This window comes from Heptranchias perlo, chromosome 7 (assembly GCF_035084215.1).
Source record: "Heptranchias perlo isolate sHepPer1 chromosome 7, sHepPer1.hap1, whole genome shotgun sequence".
Taxonomy (NCBI): Eukaryota; Metazoa; Chordata; class Chondrichthyes; order Hexanchiformes; family Hexanchidae; genus Heptranchias; species Heptranchias perlo.
Genome location: NC_090331.1, coordinates 57,946,658 through 57,963,247, shown reverse-complemented (window position 1 = coordinate 57,963,247; position 16,590 = coordinate 57,946,658). Strand labels below are relative to the sequence as shown.

Below are 16,590 nucleotides of genomic sequence, written 5' to 3'. Positions count from 1 at the left end.
TATCGTTAGTATATTAGCCCTAACTTTATCCACTGAACTGTATACTTTGATACAGCACCTTTTAGCCTTATAGAAAATATATATTTTTCATTCTTTGCATGTCAGATTTGAACATTTTCTATGACTCATCTGCCGACCCATTTTTTAAACATTTTTTCTGCCCAGTTAACTTTTACATCATTGAACTTTGCCCATTAGGGTGTTCAGCACCCTTATATTTGACTCTTCATTGTCCTTCTCTAATTTTTCCTACTTGATTCTTCATACAAGAAATCAGGTCTACAGTATGTGTGTGTGTCAGATCACATTTTGTTAGGCAGCTGTCTTGCAAAAGCAACAACCACAATGTAGGATTGTTTCATTTCGTGGCACGGAACACCGTAGCAGGCAGCCAGGGATATGTAATATCAGTGCAGATGAATTTGGAATAGAAAGGGGCAGAGTTGGGAATGGTGTGAAATGGTCCATTAGATATTTGCAATCGGTAAAATAAAAATTGAATGGAGCAGGGCAGAGTAAGGAGTGAGGTGAAACAGTGTTAGACAATGTGAGATGGTTGCAAAACAGACCAGGGCAACTCATACCACAGCGTCAACACTGGTGGGAGATGTGCAACTGAAGGCTGTACATTCCAAGTGGTTCAATACGAGTAATCTGCAGGTGGGTGTTTTGTGGTAGGGAAGATGTGATCACACAGTGCCGCCTACAGGTGTCATAAGTAATAGCCAAAAATGCAGACACTTTTATATTGAGAATTGCCTAAACAGTTAGTTTACATACAACTTGTCAATGGAATGTACGTCCCACACACCAAGTTTAACACATTACTAGTTAATCTCCCGTGATGTAGCACCCAGGGAGTCAAGACTAAGTGTAGTCTTCAGATGAAGAAAGGTTAGAGGATGGGGATAAGGGTACCAGGGAACATTGCCATTATAAATTCCTATGTCCACATTTAGAACATAAATTGTAAACTCATCATTACACCCTCCTGTTAGAGTGATGCTGCAGGGCATCCCGCGGTGGGGGGGGGGGTGGGGAGAAACGGTATGATTACAGACAAGTTTTAATCATCTATTATAAATGTGGACACAGGAATTTATGATGCAAAAAGCTGACCTGAAGTGCATGCAGACCTAAGATTTTTAATAGTAGATAATTCAAATGTATTTATTTTAATTTCCATTTCCTTCATTCCTAAATCTCTACAATTACATAAAAAAACTAAGAATTATTTTTCCAATTTCTATATAATCTTTACTACTTGATTTATTTTACGTCTTTTTATTTTTAAATCAAAATTCCTTTTATTCTCAACACCTAAAATATACTAATACAATAATAAATTCTCCATTAAACCATATAATCTTCCTCTTTTTATCAATCACGATGTGCAAATACACAAACACAATCATGAAAATTTAGCCTCAACATAACACTCCCACCATACCTAGTAATTAAATGCAATTGGACAACTTCGGTCACCATAAATCAGAGAGCTGATCAGCTGATATTATATTAAGTTACATTGGGTAATACAGCATAAGCTTTGACGCACCATGAGCACTGCCACAAGAGATTCATGAACACTACTAAGTCTAACACTGGTTAAGTGCAGACTCCCGACTCTGGTATTCCATGTTCCTGAGAGTTCCTTTGTCACACTTCACATATCTGTTAGTTTTTACCTTCCTTTGTTAATTTTTACCTTCCTTTGATAAATAGGAAATGCCAACTGCAGGTCTCATTTTTATATGACTTGCACATCTCCTATTGCATCGCTCTCAGTGAGTTAAAGGCAATGCTCCTGCCAAACCCCACTATCCCCTTTCTGTGCTTCCTGACCCTCAACACCACACTCTTAACGTTATGTAACCACATGGTGCTCCCCACTTCTCTACATGCACTACTTGAATGTAGAGAAGTGGGGAGTTCATCCAGTATTATGTACAAAGTGTTATCACGGCCATTGATGAACATAGGTTGAATAAGTCAAATTGCATTTTTATTAGTTATTTTATTGTGGGAGTATTGTAAGTGATAGTTTTTGGTCAAATTCCAATTGTTATGTGCATTTTTAAATGAAAAATGTAAATCTGTGGTCCTATTAGTATATATTCTTTTAAGTATTTCGTTAGTTTTATCCCATGCGGTTTTTTTAAAGCCCATATGCAGATGATGAAGGGAAGACATTCCAGGATGCAGGTAAATAAGTTGCAAGTAGTGCATGTAGAGAAGTGGGGAGCACCACCTGGTTACACAAAGTTAAGAGGGTGGTGTTGAGGGTCAGGAAGCACAGAAAGGAGATAGTGGGGTTTGGCAGGAGCAGAGTGTTGCTGACGGTCCACAACTATTGGAAAGAGGGATTGCTGTGTGTGGAAATATTGGGAGGGGAAGATCCAAGGTATAGGAATGGCACATCAGGGTGTGGCAGTGGTGGGATGAGGATTTGGGGTACGTTGATGCTGGGATTGTGGTGCTGGGGTGTGATGCACTTAAGGGAAAACCAGGGTCTGGTAGGAGTTCAGGGAGGAAGAAGATGCAGAAAGAGAGCAAGGTCCTGGGGCGTAAGAACTAGGAGAATTCGAAGACGGGGGGTGGGGGGAGGAGAGAGTGTCTGAAAGGCATGAGAGTTGACTTCTTGTGTTTGGGTCATTGGAAAGGGGTACCTGGGTCTGGAAGATCTAGAAGGTGGCATATGGGGCAACAATTGGGGGTGGGGGGCAGGAGGAGATTGTGGGGTGGGGGGGGGGAAAGACATCAAAAGGTGTGGGTGCACTTGAAAATGGGAAGAAGCAGTCAAGTTAATGGACATGGGGGTACTGGAAGGTAAATCCTGTGCAGAGGGAACAGTGGGAAGGTGATTGTACGCTGCTGCTGAGAAAAAATATGATGTGGAGATGCCGGTGATGGACTGGGGTTGACAATTGTAAACAATTTTACAACACCAAGTTATAGTCCAACAATTTTATTTTTAATCCCACAAGCTTTCGGAGGCTTCCTCCTTCCTCAGGTGGTGTGGAAATTACATTTTCGAATCCTTCGCATTTTAAAATCACAGAACAATGCCTGGTGATTACTGCCCGTTGCCAAGGCAATCACAGTGAGCAGACAGAAAGGTGTCACCTAAAAAGGCCACCGAATATACAAACCACCCCAAAAAAAGAGAGAGATAAGGAAGACAGTCAATGACCCGTTATATTAAAAACAGATAACATTTGTTCGCTGGTGGGGTAACGTGTAGTGTGACATGAACCCAAGATCCCGGTTGAGGCCGTCCTCATGGGTGCGGAACTTGGCTATCAATTTCTGCTCGACGATTTTGCGTTGTCGTGTGTCTCGAAGGCCGCCTTGGAGTATGCTTACCCGAAGGTCGGTGGCTGAATGTCCATGACTGCTGAAGTGTTCCCCGACAGGGAGAGAACCCTCCTGTTTGGCGATTGTTGCGTGGTGTCCGTTCATCCGTTGTCGCAGCGTCTGCATGGTCTCGCCAATGTACCATGCTCTGGGGCATCCTTTCCTGCAACGTATGAGGTAGACAACGTTGGCCGAGTCACAGGAGTATGAACCGTGCACCTGGTGGGTGGTGTCCTCTCGTGTGATGGTGGTATCTGTGTCGATGATCTGGCATGTCTTGCAGAGGTTACCGTGGCAGGGTTGTGTGGTGTCGTGGACGCTGTTCTCCTGAAGGCTGGGTAATTTGCTGCGAACGATGGTTTGTTTGAGGTTGGGTGGCTGTTTGAAGGCGAGTAGTGGAGGTGTGGGGATGGCCGTAGCGAGGTGTTCGTCATCATTGATGACATGTTGAAGGCTGCGGAGAACATGGCGTAGTTTCTCCGCTCCGGGGAAGTACTGGACGACGAAGGGTACTCTGTTGGTTGCGTCCCGTGTTAGTCTTCTGAGGAGGTCTACGCGATTTTTCGCTGTGGCCTGTCGGAACTGTCGATCGATGAGTCGAGCATCATATCCCGTTCTTACTAGGGCGTCTTTCAGCGTCTGTAGGTGTCCATCGCATTCCTCCTCGTCTGAACAGACCCTGTGTATTCGCAGGGCCTGTCCATAGGGGATGGCCTCTTTGACATGGTTAGGGTGGAAGCTGGAAAAGTGGAGCATTGTGAGGTTGTCCGTGGGCTTGCGGTAGAGTGAGGTGCTGAGGTGCCCGTCTTTGATGGAGATTCGTGTGTCCAAGAATGAAACTGATTCTGAGGAGTAGTCCATGAGGGATCCGCGATACAGCAACTGAAGAGGAAAGAGTCTCACTGGAGTCCTCCAGAGGGTCGCTGCCCTCAGCTTGACATGTATGCTCAAGCTGTCAGGAAATGCGTCTATGCCAGATTCATCAGCCGCACTCGGAAAACAGTCCAGAATGTCACCTGAGCACAACGCAACGCCATCAAAGCTCTCAAGACCAACCGCAACATCGTCATCAAACCAGCGGACAAAGGAGGAGCCATCGTCATACAGAACAGAACGGACTATTGCAAAGAAGCATACCGACAACTGGACAACCAGGAACACTACAGACGGTTACCCGCAGACCCGACCAAAGAACACACCCATCAGCTCAACAAACTGATCAAGACCTTCGATCCAGACCTTCAAAACATCCTACGCACTCTCATCCCACGTACTCCCCGCGTGGGAGGCTTCTACTGCCTCCCAAAGATACACAAAGCCAACACACCCGGACGTCCTATCGTATCAGGCAACGAAACCCTGTGTGAGAACCTCTCTGGATACATCGAGGGCATCCTGAAACCCATCGTGCAGGGAACCCCCAGCTTCTGTCGCGACACTACAGACTTTCTACAAAAACTCAGTACCCACGGACCTGTTGAACCAGGAACACTTCTCACCACGATGGACGTCTCGGCACTATACACCAGTATCCCCCACGATGACGGCATCGCTGCGACAGCATCAATACTCAACACCAACAACAGCCAATCTCCAGACGCCATCCTACAACTCATCCGCTTCATCCTGGATCACAATGTCTTCCCCTTCAATAACCAGTTCTTTACCCAAACACACGGAACAGCCATGGGGACCAAATTCGCACCCCAATACGCCAACATTTTCATGCACAAGTTCGAGCACGACTTCTTCACTGCACAGGACCTCCAACCAACACTATACACCAGATACATCGACGACATTTTCTTTCTATGGACCCACGGTGAGGAATCACTAAAGAGACTACACGATAACATCAACAAGTTCCATCCCACCATCAAGCTCACCATGGACTACTCCTCAGAATCAGTTTCTTTCTAGGACACACGAATCTCCATCAAAGACGGGCACCTCAGCACCTCACTCTACCACAAGCCCACGGACAACCTCACGATGCTCCACTTTTCCAGCTTCCACCCTAACCACGTCAAAGAGGCCATCCCCTATGGACAGGCCCTGCGAATACACAGGGTCTGCTCAGACGAGGAGGAACGCGATGGACACCTACAGACGCTGAAAGACGCCCTAGTAAGAATGGGATATGACGCTCGACTCATCGATCGACAGTTCCGACGGGCCACAGCGAAAAATCGCATAGACCTCCTCAGAAGACTAACACGGGACGCAACCAACAGAGTACCCTTAGTCGTCCAGTACTTCCCCGGAGCGGAGAAACTATGCCATGTTCTCCGCAGCCTTCAACATGTCATCAATGATGACGAACACCTCGCTATGGCCATCCCCACACCTCCACTACTCGCCTTCAAACAGCCACCCAACCTCAAACAAACCATCGTTCGCAACAAATTACCCAGCCTTCAGGAGAACAGCGTCCACGACACCACACAACCCTGCCATGGTAACCTCTGCAAGACATGCCAGATCATCGACACAGATACCACCATCACACGAGAGGACACCACCCACCAGGTGCACGGTTCATACTCCTGTGACTCAGCCAACGTTGTCTACCTCATACGTTGCAGGAAAGGATGCCCCGGAGCATGGTACATCGGCGAGACCATGCAGACGCTGCGACAACGGATGAACGGACACCACGCAACAATCGCCAAACAGGAGGGTTCTCTCCCTGTCGGGGAACACTTCAGCAGTCATGGACATTCAGCCACCGACCTTCGGGTAAGCATACTCCAAGGCGGCCTCCGAGACACACGACAACGCAAAATCGTCGAGCAGAAATTGATAGCCAAGTTCCGCACCCATGAGGACGGCCTCAACCGGGATCTTGGGTTCATGTCACACTACACGTAACCCCACCAGCGAACAAATGTTATCTGTTTTTAATATAACGGGTCATTGACTGTCTTCCTTATCTCTCTTTTTTTTGGGGTGGTTTGTATATTCGGTGGCCTTTTTAGGTGACACCTTTCTGTCTGCTCACTGTGATTGCCTTGGCAACGGGCAGTAATCACCAGGCATTGTTCTGTGATTTTAAAATGCGAAGGATTCAAAAATGTAATTTCCACACCACCTGAGGAAGGAGGAAGCCTCCGAAAGCTTGTGGGGTTAAAAATAAAATTGTTGGACTATAACTTGGTGTTGTAAAATTGTTTACAAAAGAAAAAAAATATGGCAACAGAGGTTTTGTCAGGCTGGGTCGGGAGCGGTAAAATGCAAGAAAAGGTATTTGGGTGCTCAGAGAGAGCACAGAGAGGTGATAACAGCGACATAAGAGACAGAAATATCGAAGGGGAATATTTTCCCTCCCTCCAAGGTTTAAAAACCTGAATGATTTCTCCAAACAATGAGCCAGAACACTTTAAAAAAAAAACAGCAAACAGGGCTTGTATCAATGTTACTCGTCATTTAATTAACAAGTGAGTTCCCAGCTAAAGATTTCAGCCTCCGCATAAAAAGTCTCAGCTATTAATTAAGCATTTTGTAAAGTCACAGAAAAGCTTTTAAAAGCACTTAATTAACTTAAAGCTGTTCCTGGACACCAACAGGAACACAGCTTTTCTTTGTGGAGATGCAATTCCCTGAAGGTTTTCCCTACCCTAGCTGGGGAACTGCCTTTTATTTCTTTTCCCTGGGGTCGGGGCCACGCCAGGGCTGTTAATAGAGGGATTTGGGAGGGATAGAATAGGCCTCAGGCAGGGAGCACAGAACACCTGATTTAGAGGCAAGAGCTGGAAGGACAAAGGCTAAGGCAACTACAGACCCATCAGTCTTAAATAATGGAATTAATTATTAGATGTAAACTTGAAGAGTATCTGCACAATATTAACTTAGTAAACAGCAGTCACGATTGATTCAGCCTGACCACCTCTTCAAGGAAGGGACATCCCAAGTAGATTTTAAATGTTCATGGCGCACAACTGGTTTCGCCATTCATCGCGAGATCTGGCTGGATCACATCAAGCAGTATCGGGCTTTGCTCTCCTCTGCCAAAACTGCTCACTCCTCCAGGATGATCCTGGAATGAAAAGACAACCCGACAACTTTTCTCCACTACCAACCATCTCCTTAAACCCCTCTCCTCTGTCCCCTGCACCAAGTGCAAGAAGCTCATGAACTTCACTAAGATTGAGACCATCCTTTCAGCAACCTCTGCCACATCCCTCTCTTCTCCCAGCCCAAGAATGCCCCCTGCCCTAGCCCCGAACCTGCATCTTTATCTAGTTTCTCTCCTATCTTCCCTCATGCTCTCTCCAAGCTCATCTTGTCCACGAGACCCACCTCCTGCTCTCTCGACCCTATTCGCTCCAAACTGCTCACTATCTAACGTCCCTTCCTAGCTGATATTGTAAATGGTTCTCTCTCCTCAGGTACTGTTCCCCCTCCCTTCAAATCTGCCATCATCACTCCCTCCTCAAAAGTCCCACCTCTGACCCCTCTGTCCTTACAAACTACCGCCCCATCGCCAACCTTCCTTCCTTTCCAGTCATTCAACCCGTTGTCGCCTCCCAAATTCGTGCCTACCTTTCCCGCAACTCCATGTTTGAACCTCTCCAATCAGGTTCCTGCTCTGCCACAGCACTGACACGGCCCTAAGCAAAGTCATAAATGACATTCTATGTGACTGTGATTGTAGTGCACAATCCCTCCTCATCCTGTCTGCAGGCTTTGACACGGTTAACCACACCATCCTCCTCCAATGCCTCTCCTTGTCCAGTTGAGTGGGATTGCCCTCGCCTGGTTTCACTCTTACCTATCCAGTCACACCCAGAGAATCTCCTGCAATGGGTTCTCTTCCCATCCCTGCACGATTACATAAAGAACTTAAGAAATAGAAGCAGGAGTAAGCCATATGTCCCCTTGAGCCTGCTCAGTCTTTCAAGATCATGGCTGATCTTCTACCTCAACTCCACTTTCATGCCCTCATATCCCTTGATTCCCTCAGTGTCCAAAATGCTATTACTTCTGGAATCTGTTACCTCTGGGACCCCCCAAGGATCTAGCCATGGCAACTTCCTATTTCTCATACTTCTGGCGACATCATCCAAAACCACAATGTCATGCTCTACATGTATGCTGACGACACCCAGCTCTATCACACCACCTCTCTCGTCACGCTGCTTATCCGACATCCAGTGTGCACTAGCCGAAACTTCCTCCAATTAAACATTGGGAAGACCATAGCCAACGTCTTCAGCCCCTGCCACAAACTCCGTTTCCTAGCCGCCAATTCCATCCCCCTTCCTGGCCACTGTCTCAGGTTGAACTAGACTGTTACAACCTCCTGTTCGACACTAAACTGAGTCTCCGACCACATACTGTTCCATCACCAAGACCACCTACTTCCAGCACTGTAATATCGCTCGCCTCCGCCTCAGCCTCAGCAAATCTACTGTTGAAACACTCATCCATGCTTTTGTTACCTCCAGATTCAATTATTCCAATGCTCTTCTGGCCAACCTCCCATATTCCACACTCCATAAACTTGAGCTCATCCAAAACTCTGCTGCCTGTATTTTAACTCGTGCCAAGTCACGTTAACCCATCACCCCCTGTGCTTGCTGACCGACAATTAGCTTCCAGTCCCGGAACAACTTGATTTAAAAATTCTTATCCTCATGCTCAAATCCTTCCATGGCCTCGCCCCTCATTATCTCTGGAGCCTAGTCCAGCCCTACAACCCCCCCCCCCCCCCCCCCCCCGAGAACTCTGCATTCCTCTAACTCTGGCCTCTTGTCCTTCCCCCACTTTCTTCACCCCACCATTGGCGACTGCTTTCAGCAGTCTAGGCCTCAAGCTCTGGAATTCCCTCCCGAAACCTCTACCTTTCTCTCCTTAAGACCCTCCTTCAAAGCTACCTGTTTGACCAAGCTTTTGGTCACCTGTCCAGCCAAAATCTCTTCTTTGGCTCTGCGTCAATTTTTGTCTTATTACACTCCTGTGAAGCTCCATGAGACGTTTTTCTACAGTAAAGGTACAACATAAATGACGTGTTCTCATTTGGATTTCCAGAAGGCACTTCACAAATTTTCACACAAAAGCTGATCTCAAGGCAGTGGGTATCAAGTCTCCTGGTTGTGGAGAAGAAATTGGCTGAAAAGCAGGAAACAATGGGGACTTGTTTAAGGAGTTACAGGGGTTGGGGGGGGGGTGGGCGGCGGGGAGGAGCAGGGGAAAAATACTGCATGGATTCCCTTGGGATTCATCACTGTTTCTAATTTACATGACTTGGGACTCAGAAACCCAATGCAAACTGGTTAAATTTGCAGATAAAACTAAACTAGGATGGGCAGTGGAGTCGGAGGAGGCAACTCATCAATTGTAGTTGGACAAAATGTGTCAGTGGGCAGAACAATGGCAGATGATGTTTAATGCAGAAGTGTAAAGTACTGAAATTGGGATGGAAAAATGTGCAAAGTAGGAATCTCAGCATACCTCACTCTCAACATGTCCAACCAACGCAGAGCAGCAATCAGCAAAGCTAATAGGATGTTTGATTATATTAACAAAATATTAGAATACAAAGTCAGAGGACGTTATGATCAAACTGTATCGTGCTCTGGTGTGTAGTGTCCAGTTTTGGTCACAAACATGAGAGATAGTCAAATGTTTGAGGCAATGCAAAGAAGTTACTGATCTTTGTTGTTAGATATCTAGATTATTCAAACACTGGACAGACATACATTTCAGCCTTGAAACAAAGTCTCTGAGTTGATCTTATAGAAGTATACGATAGTTAAATGAATGAAAAAGGAACATTCAGAAATTTACTTCAAATTGCAAGAGTAGAACAAAGAGCCACAGATTCAAACTAGTAAAAGGTAAATTTAGGACTGATATCAGGAATTCACGCAAAAACCATCAACACTTGGAATGGACACCCAGACAGAGTAGTGGAGATGAAAGCCTTGGAACTGTTTAAGTATAAACTGGACGCTCCGATGGGAGAACTTGAGTCATTGAGTGGATAAGCTAAGCTAGGCTGAACAGCATTCCACATCCATAATTATCTTGTAGTCTTTTGAGAGTTAAAGATAAGTATATGTTAATTATAGATAGTCATAGTTTAGATGCGACAGGTAGGCGTAACAGAAATAGCGTGACAAAAGTAATTAAGGACAATTAAAACAAGATGTACACACAAGAACAAACAAAATTGCATGATGTCCCAAGATGCTTCACAATATAGTACTTTGAAGTGTAGTTACTGGTGCAATGCAAGGAAATGTGGCAGCCAATTTACATACAAGGTCCCACAAAAAACAATGAGATGAAGGAGCAGATAATCTCGTTTTTTTTGTGGTGTTGGTTAAGGGATAAATATTGGCCAGGATAGCAGGAGCGTTCCCCTGCTTTTTCAAATGGTGCTACGGGATCTTTTAAAGGAAGACGGAACCACGGTTTAACATCTTATTTTACAGTCTCATCCAAAGGACAGTGCAGCATTCCCCTGTAGTGCAGTGTAGTGTCAGCCTAAGTTATGTGCTCCAGTCTCCAGAGTGAGGTCTTCTGACTACGAGGTGAGAGCACTACTACTGAACCAAGACTGACGCATATACACAAAACTTAATATATTATAGCCAGTGGCAAATATCCTGCTGTGCTGGTCAGTGAGTAAGAGGATACGTTGTTACATTGTTTTGTTGCTCCCATGACAGATTTCATTTCACCATTGCCATAAAGGGAAGTTTAAAAAAAATAAAAGCCCGTTTAAGGTTACTGGAGTTAAACAGAGTTTTAGCTTGCTAAAACACTTTTAAAGCGCTAACCCGATACATTTGTATAGTTTAATTACTAAGTGTTTATAAAAAGTACAGTGCTGGATTTAGCCAGGACAAGGATCAGATGCTGAGAGAAGAGCTCCGAAGAGGAAGGAGGAGTGTAGGTGAGCAGGGGGTTGTAATGTGTGTTTTTGGGGGGTGGGGGGAGGCGGGGGAAGAGAAGCACAAACTTGAGGTTGTAGGCTCAAGGCCCTACCACTGCTAATGAGGATATAAATATGGAGATGGCAATGGGGTGGGATGGGGTGGAAAGAAAGCTGACCCCAAATGCAAATCCAGCAGCCAGAATCAGATCAGGCAAATATGCCTGTGCACCAGCTCAAGGTCAGCTATTACTAATGAGGAAAGGAGACAGGGCAGATGGGAAGTAGGAAAGCCATGTCCCAAGTCCCAAAATCTGAATTGAGGTGCTCAAATGGGCCAGGTAGGCAGGGAGGGGTCCCTCATGTCTTGAAAACAGGGGTTAAAAAAATCACTTGAAAATCGGCAAACACCAAAAAAAGTGTGTGGGGGGGGGGGGCAGGGCAGGGCAGGAATAACTGGAAGGCAAACCTAAGTGACTCACACAGCAGAACCTAGTGGAAGGAGGCCTACAACTGCAGTGTGACAAGTAAATGCTAACACAGGATTTTCCCGTTATAAAATACTGACATGGTTTTCCCATTATAAATGTTGACATAAAAATCATGATTCAAAAATCATGTCACAAGAAGTAATATGGATACAGGTGTGCACCATATGTAAGACTTTAAATATATTATACATGGACACTGGGAAGCAGACCACACACACAGAGAACTTTGCAAGGCTGTAACTATCCCAGTTGCAATATTTTATGTAACGATAAAAATCAGCACCACTTATTAACCAGAAGAAAATGGACAGAATCCCAGAATTCAGCCTGAAGAATACTGGTAAAAATCTTGGAATCGCAAGAAATAAAACAGAATTTGACTTTGTCAGACACCGTAAATCAGTGGTCCCAATTATAAGATTTGGTAGGTTTAACCTATTGATGCTTTCCTGATAGAAATCACCCAGAATTCTCATTTTTTGTTACCATTATGTATTTCCTACATGCCCATATACCATGTGAAAGGAACAGTGACTTGCACAAGATTACAATCATAGATCAGGGAATATGAAGGGGTCACATGACAAGGGGGAAAAAAAGGTTCACTAAGGAACATTAACTATTTTATTGCAACACAATTTCAAGATATCCTTTCACTACCAGCTGATAAAACACTGTAAATTACTGATTTACTATAACATTACCTTTCACTGCAAGAGTTCCAAAATACCCTACTTTTGCCCCAAATAACATCACCACTTCGATCAAGTTAAATTGCTACTCATGATAACTTCACAAATTTTGCTACCTAGAGTGTTTTTAAAAATATTTTTTAGCATTCTGCTACAACTACAACCTCACAGACGACAAAACCGGCCAAATGCTAGATACTGGCTCATCTTTTTAAGGTGATCTAAGATTTATTCCACAATAGGATTTGTATTTTTTTTTAAAAATCAATAAATGCAGGAAAGCTCACAATTCAAAAGGTGCACTTCCATATTTATTGTGGAATGTATCATGCTCCCACCAGTTTGGAAACTAATTATAGAAGGTCTTAGTCAGTTAGGATCATTTATTATGCTGGACCTCAGGCTAAAACTTTAGGAGATGCTGAAGTCCCAATTAATACATTACATAGGTCCAAATTTGGAGATCAAAGTCTGCTACGGACAAACCGACTGTAGCACAGAAGTGCAAAAGATGCAACACTAGTATCTAGATCAGTGATATTGACTATAGTGTGTGAGCCAAATGCAGCCCTTGCAAGCCTCTGGTGTGGTTTTCGGCACCCACTCCCGCTCCACCCATCAACTCTGCTATGAAAAAGTGCTGCGTCCACCCTAAATTGTGCCAATAATCCCAGCTTTGCAGTATACTTTTGCCTTTTCTTACTGGCAAGTAAGAGAAAGCAAAATAATGTTGTAAAAGCAGGGCTTTCCGAGCTTCAGTTAAAGTCCTTCATTAAAAATATAGCACCTGCAGTTCTAACTGGAAACTTTCACTATTGACTTGAGCTAAACCTTACTGCCAGTGTTTCTTCTTTCTCATTCTTCAGTGGAAGAAAGCAAAAGGAAACTGATAGTGGGACTTATACCTGCAGATAACTGCACTGTGACGACAGCTAGGAACTAGAGTACAAGCAGGGAAGACAGAAATGAGAACGAGAATATAAACCAAATGGTACAATTTTAAAGGGGGTGCAGGAACAGAGACCTGGGGATGTACGTACATAAATCTTTGATGGTGGCAGGACAGGTTGAGAAGGCTGTTAAAAAAGCATATGGGATCCTGGGCTTTATTAATAGAGTACAAAAGCAACGAAGTTATGCTAAACCTTCATAAGACACTGGTTTGGCCTTAGCTGGAGTATTGTGTTCAATTCTGGGCACCACACTTTAGGAAGGATGTCAAGGCCTTAGAGAGAGTACTAGAATGCTGCCAGGGATAAGGGACTTCAGTTACATGGAGAGACTGAAGAAGCTGGGGTTGTTCTCCTTAGAACAAAAGGTTAAAGGGAGATTTGATAGAGGTGTTCAAAATCATTAACAGTTTTGACAGAGTAAACAAGGAGAAACTGTTTCCAGTGGCAGACAGGTCGGTAACCAGAGGACACAGATTTAAGGTGATCGGCAAAAAAGCCAGAGGCGACAGGAGGAAACATTTTTTTTCCCACACAGCAAGTTGTAATGATCTGGAATGCACTAATTGAAAGGGTGGTGGAAGCAGATTAAATAGGGAATTGGATAAATACTTGAAGGGAAAATAATTCCAGGGATATGGGGAAAGAGCACGGGAATGGGACTGATTGAAAGAGCTATCCAAAGAACCCACACAGGCACGATGAGCCAAATGGCCTTCTCCTGTGCTGTAACTAGGATGCTATAAGAAGATAAAAGAAAATATAAGAATGAGAAAAAGACAATGAGGTAGACAAACTGAGAGGAAAGAAAAAGAATGAGGATGATAGAAAAGCCAAGTCACAGATACGAAATGTTGCATTTGTAGTGCAGTGAAACTTGTACTATTGGCTCTATTTCACAGTGCTGTAAAAGTAAGCCATGTTTTCAGTGTCCACTCACATTATTGTGAAGTTACAGGAACACAGAGCTATATACCCACAACTAAATGTAAGCTTAAAGCACTTCTCGTTGCTAGGATTAAAAATAGCTGGCAAGATTTTTCCCATGCTTAAATATGAACATTGATATCACAGGTGCCTGTTATTTTTATGCTGGAGCTGATGCCCATCTTTCCTAATATGAGATCAACTCTTCCAGGTCATAGGCTGAAAGCACAAGTAGTAGTTACCAGATAATTAATTACTCATGATAATTGAAGAATGTCAGTGATTCAAAGCATTTGACAAAGTGACTACAAACAATTTAATTTAAATGTCCGAATTTTTGAAAATGACTCTCGTGCATCAATAGGCAGTGTTTCATCATCAAAATATTGGTGACAATCAGCAGCCCTTGACCAAAAATGAGTGATTATCCTGGTCTCGACTGTCATCAGATCTGGCTAAGTAAAGGATATAAAACACATCTTTCCTACTATTAAGCCTGGGGAAGAACTTTTTTTTCTATTTGGCAGTTGGCGGCACTTCCTGCACGTGTTTTTCCAGGAGACACAGTGTTCTGGAGTTTCCACATGGCACAGGATGTGCATGCGATGGGCTCCAGCTGTCCTGCCATGTTAGCTACAGTTATTTAAAATGTTTAGCTTTAAGGCAATTTACCATTTATCTAACACTAACCACTAAAAAACACTAACCAACCACCAAAGCCACTAACCAATGAACTAAATACTTACTGACTTGCTCTTGGCGCTCCTCCTTGTCTTGTGACGTCACTGACTTTTTTTCTTGATTTTTGATTCCTTGTGTGGCTCCCTTTTTATTCCCTGCTCAGTCTTAGTCTTTTTTAAATTTTATGTATTTTTTTACTTATGTTTTAAAAGTTGATGGATTAGTTTATGGTTCCTTGGTTTAAATCATTTAGCACCTTCTTCCCCCTCTGCACCTAATTCCCACACTCACTAAATTCCCAGTTGAAAGTCCTCGCTCTGTTCGCACTTCACTCAGAGGTTCACTCTCTGTCTTTGCCAGCCCTTGTGCTCCTGGCTGTTTTATTTTCTCCTCACTTTCCCTATTTCCATGTTTAGCCCAGGGGTGCTGCAACTAATTCTAGCATCACTTATTGCTGCCCTGCATGAGCATATTTAATTCAACATTGGGACTGAAGCTCAGACCTGCCTGGTCTGTGTGGCTTGGTACTGCACTTTTCACTAAGGAGCCTTGAGAGCTAGTTAAAATAGAAAAAAAAGTTCTTCCGTAGGCTCAAGAGTTTCTGAGCTTGAGGGGTGGCTGGCTGTCACTACAGTGCATACAGGAAGCTGGGTGTTTCATGGATAGCACGTTTCAGGAGGTGGTCACCTCCCAGTTACAGTTAGGAGGGTGGCAGTATAGCACTGAAAAGGGATGATGGAGTTGAGGGGTCGAAGACAGAATCTATTTGGTTAGAATTAAGGAACAATACTGGAGCTATTACACTATTGGATGTATACTATAGGCCACCTATAAGGAGAGAGAGGAGCAAATTTCATAGAATTATAGAAGGGTTACAGCACGGAAGGAGGGCATTCGGCCCATCGAGTCCTTCTCTGTTCCAAGGAGAACAACCCCAGCTTCTCCAGTCTATCCACGTAACTAAAGTCTCTTATCCTTGGAATCATTCTAGTAAATCTCTTCTCCACCCTCTCTAAGGCCATCACATCTTTCCTAAAGAGCAGTGCCCAGAACTGGACACAATACTCCAGTTGTGGCCAAACCAGTGTTTTATAAAGGGTCATCTATGACAATCTCTGGTTAAACAGCTTGCCAACAAAGTCTAGGCACACACATTAGGCATAATAAAAGTATATTATTGCTTTTTACATGGTAGAGGTAAGCAATAATGACATATTGAAAGATTAAGGAGGTTCAACTTTTCTTTGGAAAAAAGACTTTGAGGTGACCAACTTGAAATATATGAATTGTTTGAATACCAGGGCACACAAGTTAAAAATTAGGAAGTTCAGAGCAAGAATGTTGGACTGAACTTCTCATCCAAACAGTAATAGAGTTGTGGAAGAAGTTAATATTGAAGACCACATAAGGGAGCTGAAGATGCAATTTGATTAGTTTCTGGAGATACAAGCAATAGAGGGATCATCAAGAACCAATTAAATAGGTGAAGGCAAGTAGATGAGATTGTTTGGGTCCAACAGCCCATTTCTAAACACTGCTCAACAACGTACATAAGCTTTAACTTTTATTTTAAAATAAAAGAGCCATGACATGGCCTGCTCTACAAATAC

General features: G+C 43.9%; 1 protein-coding gene across 5 annotated transcripts in view; it reads right to left on the bottom strand.

The window, feature by feature from the left end:
* The window catches only part of ube2e3 (ubiquitin-conjugating enzyme E2E 3 (UBC4/5 homolog, yeast)), a 132,982-nt gene that overhangs the window by 21,234 nt on the left and 95,158 nt on the right, over positions 1–16,590 (bottom strand). The window lies entirely within an intron of this gene.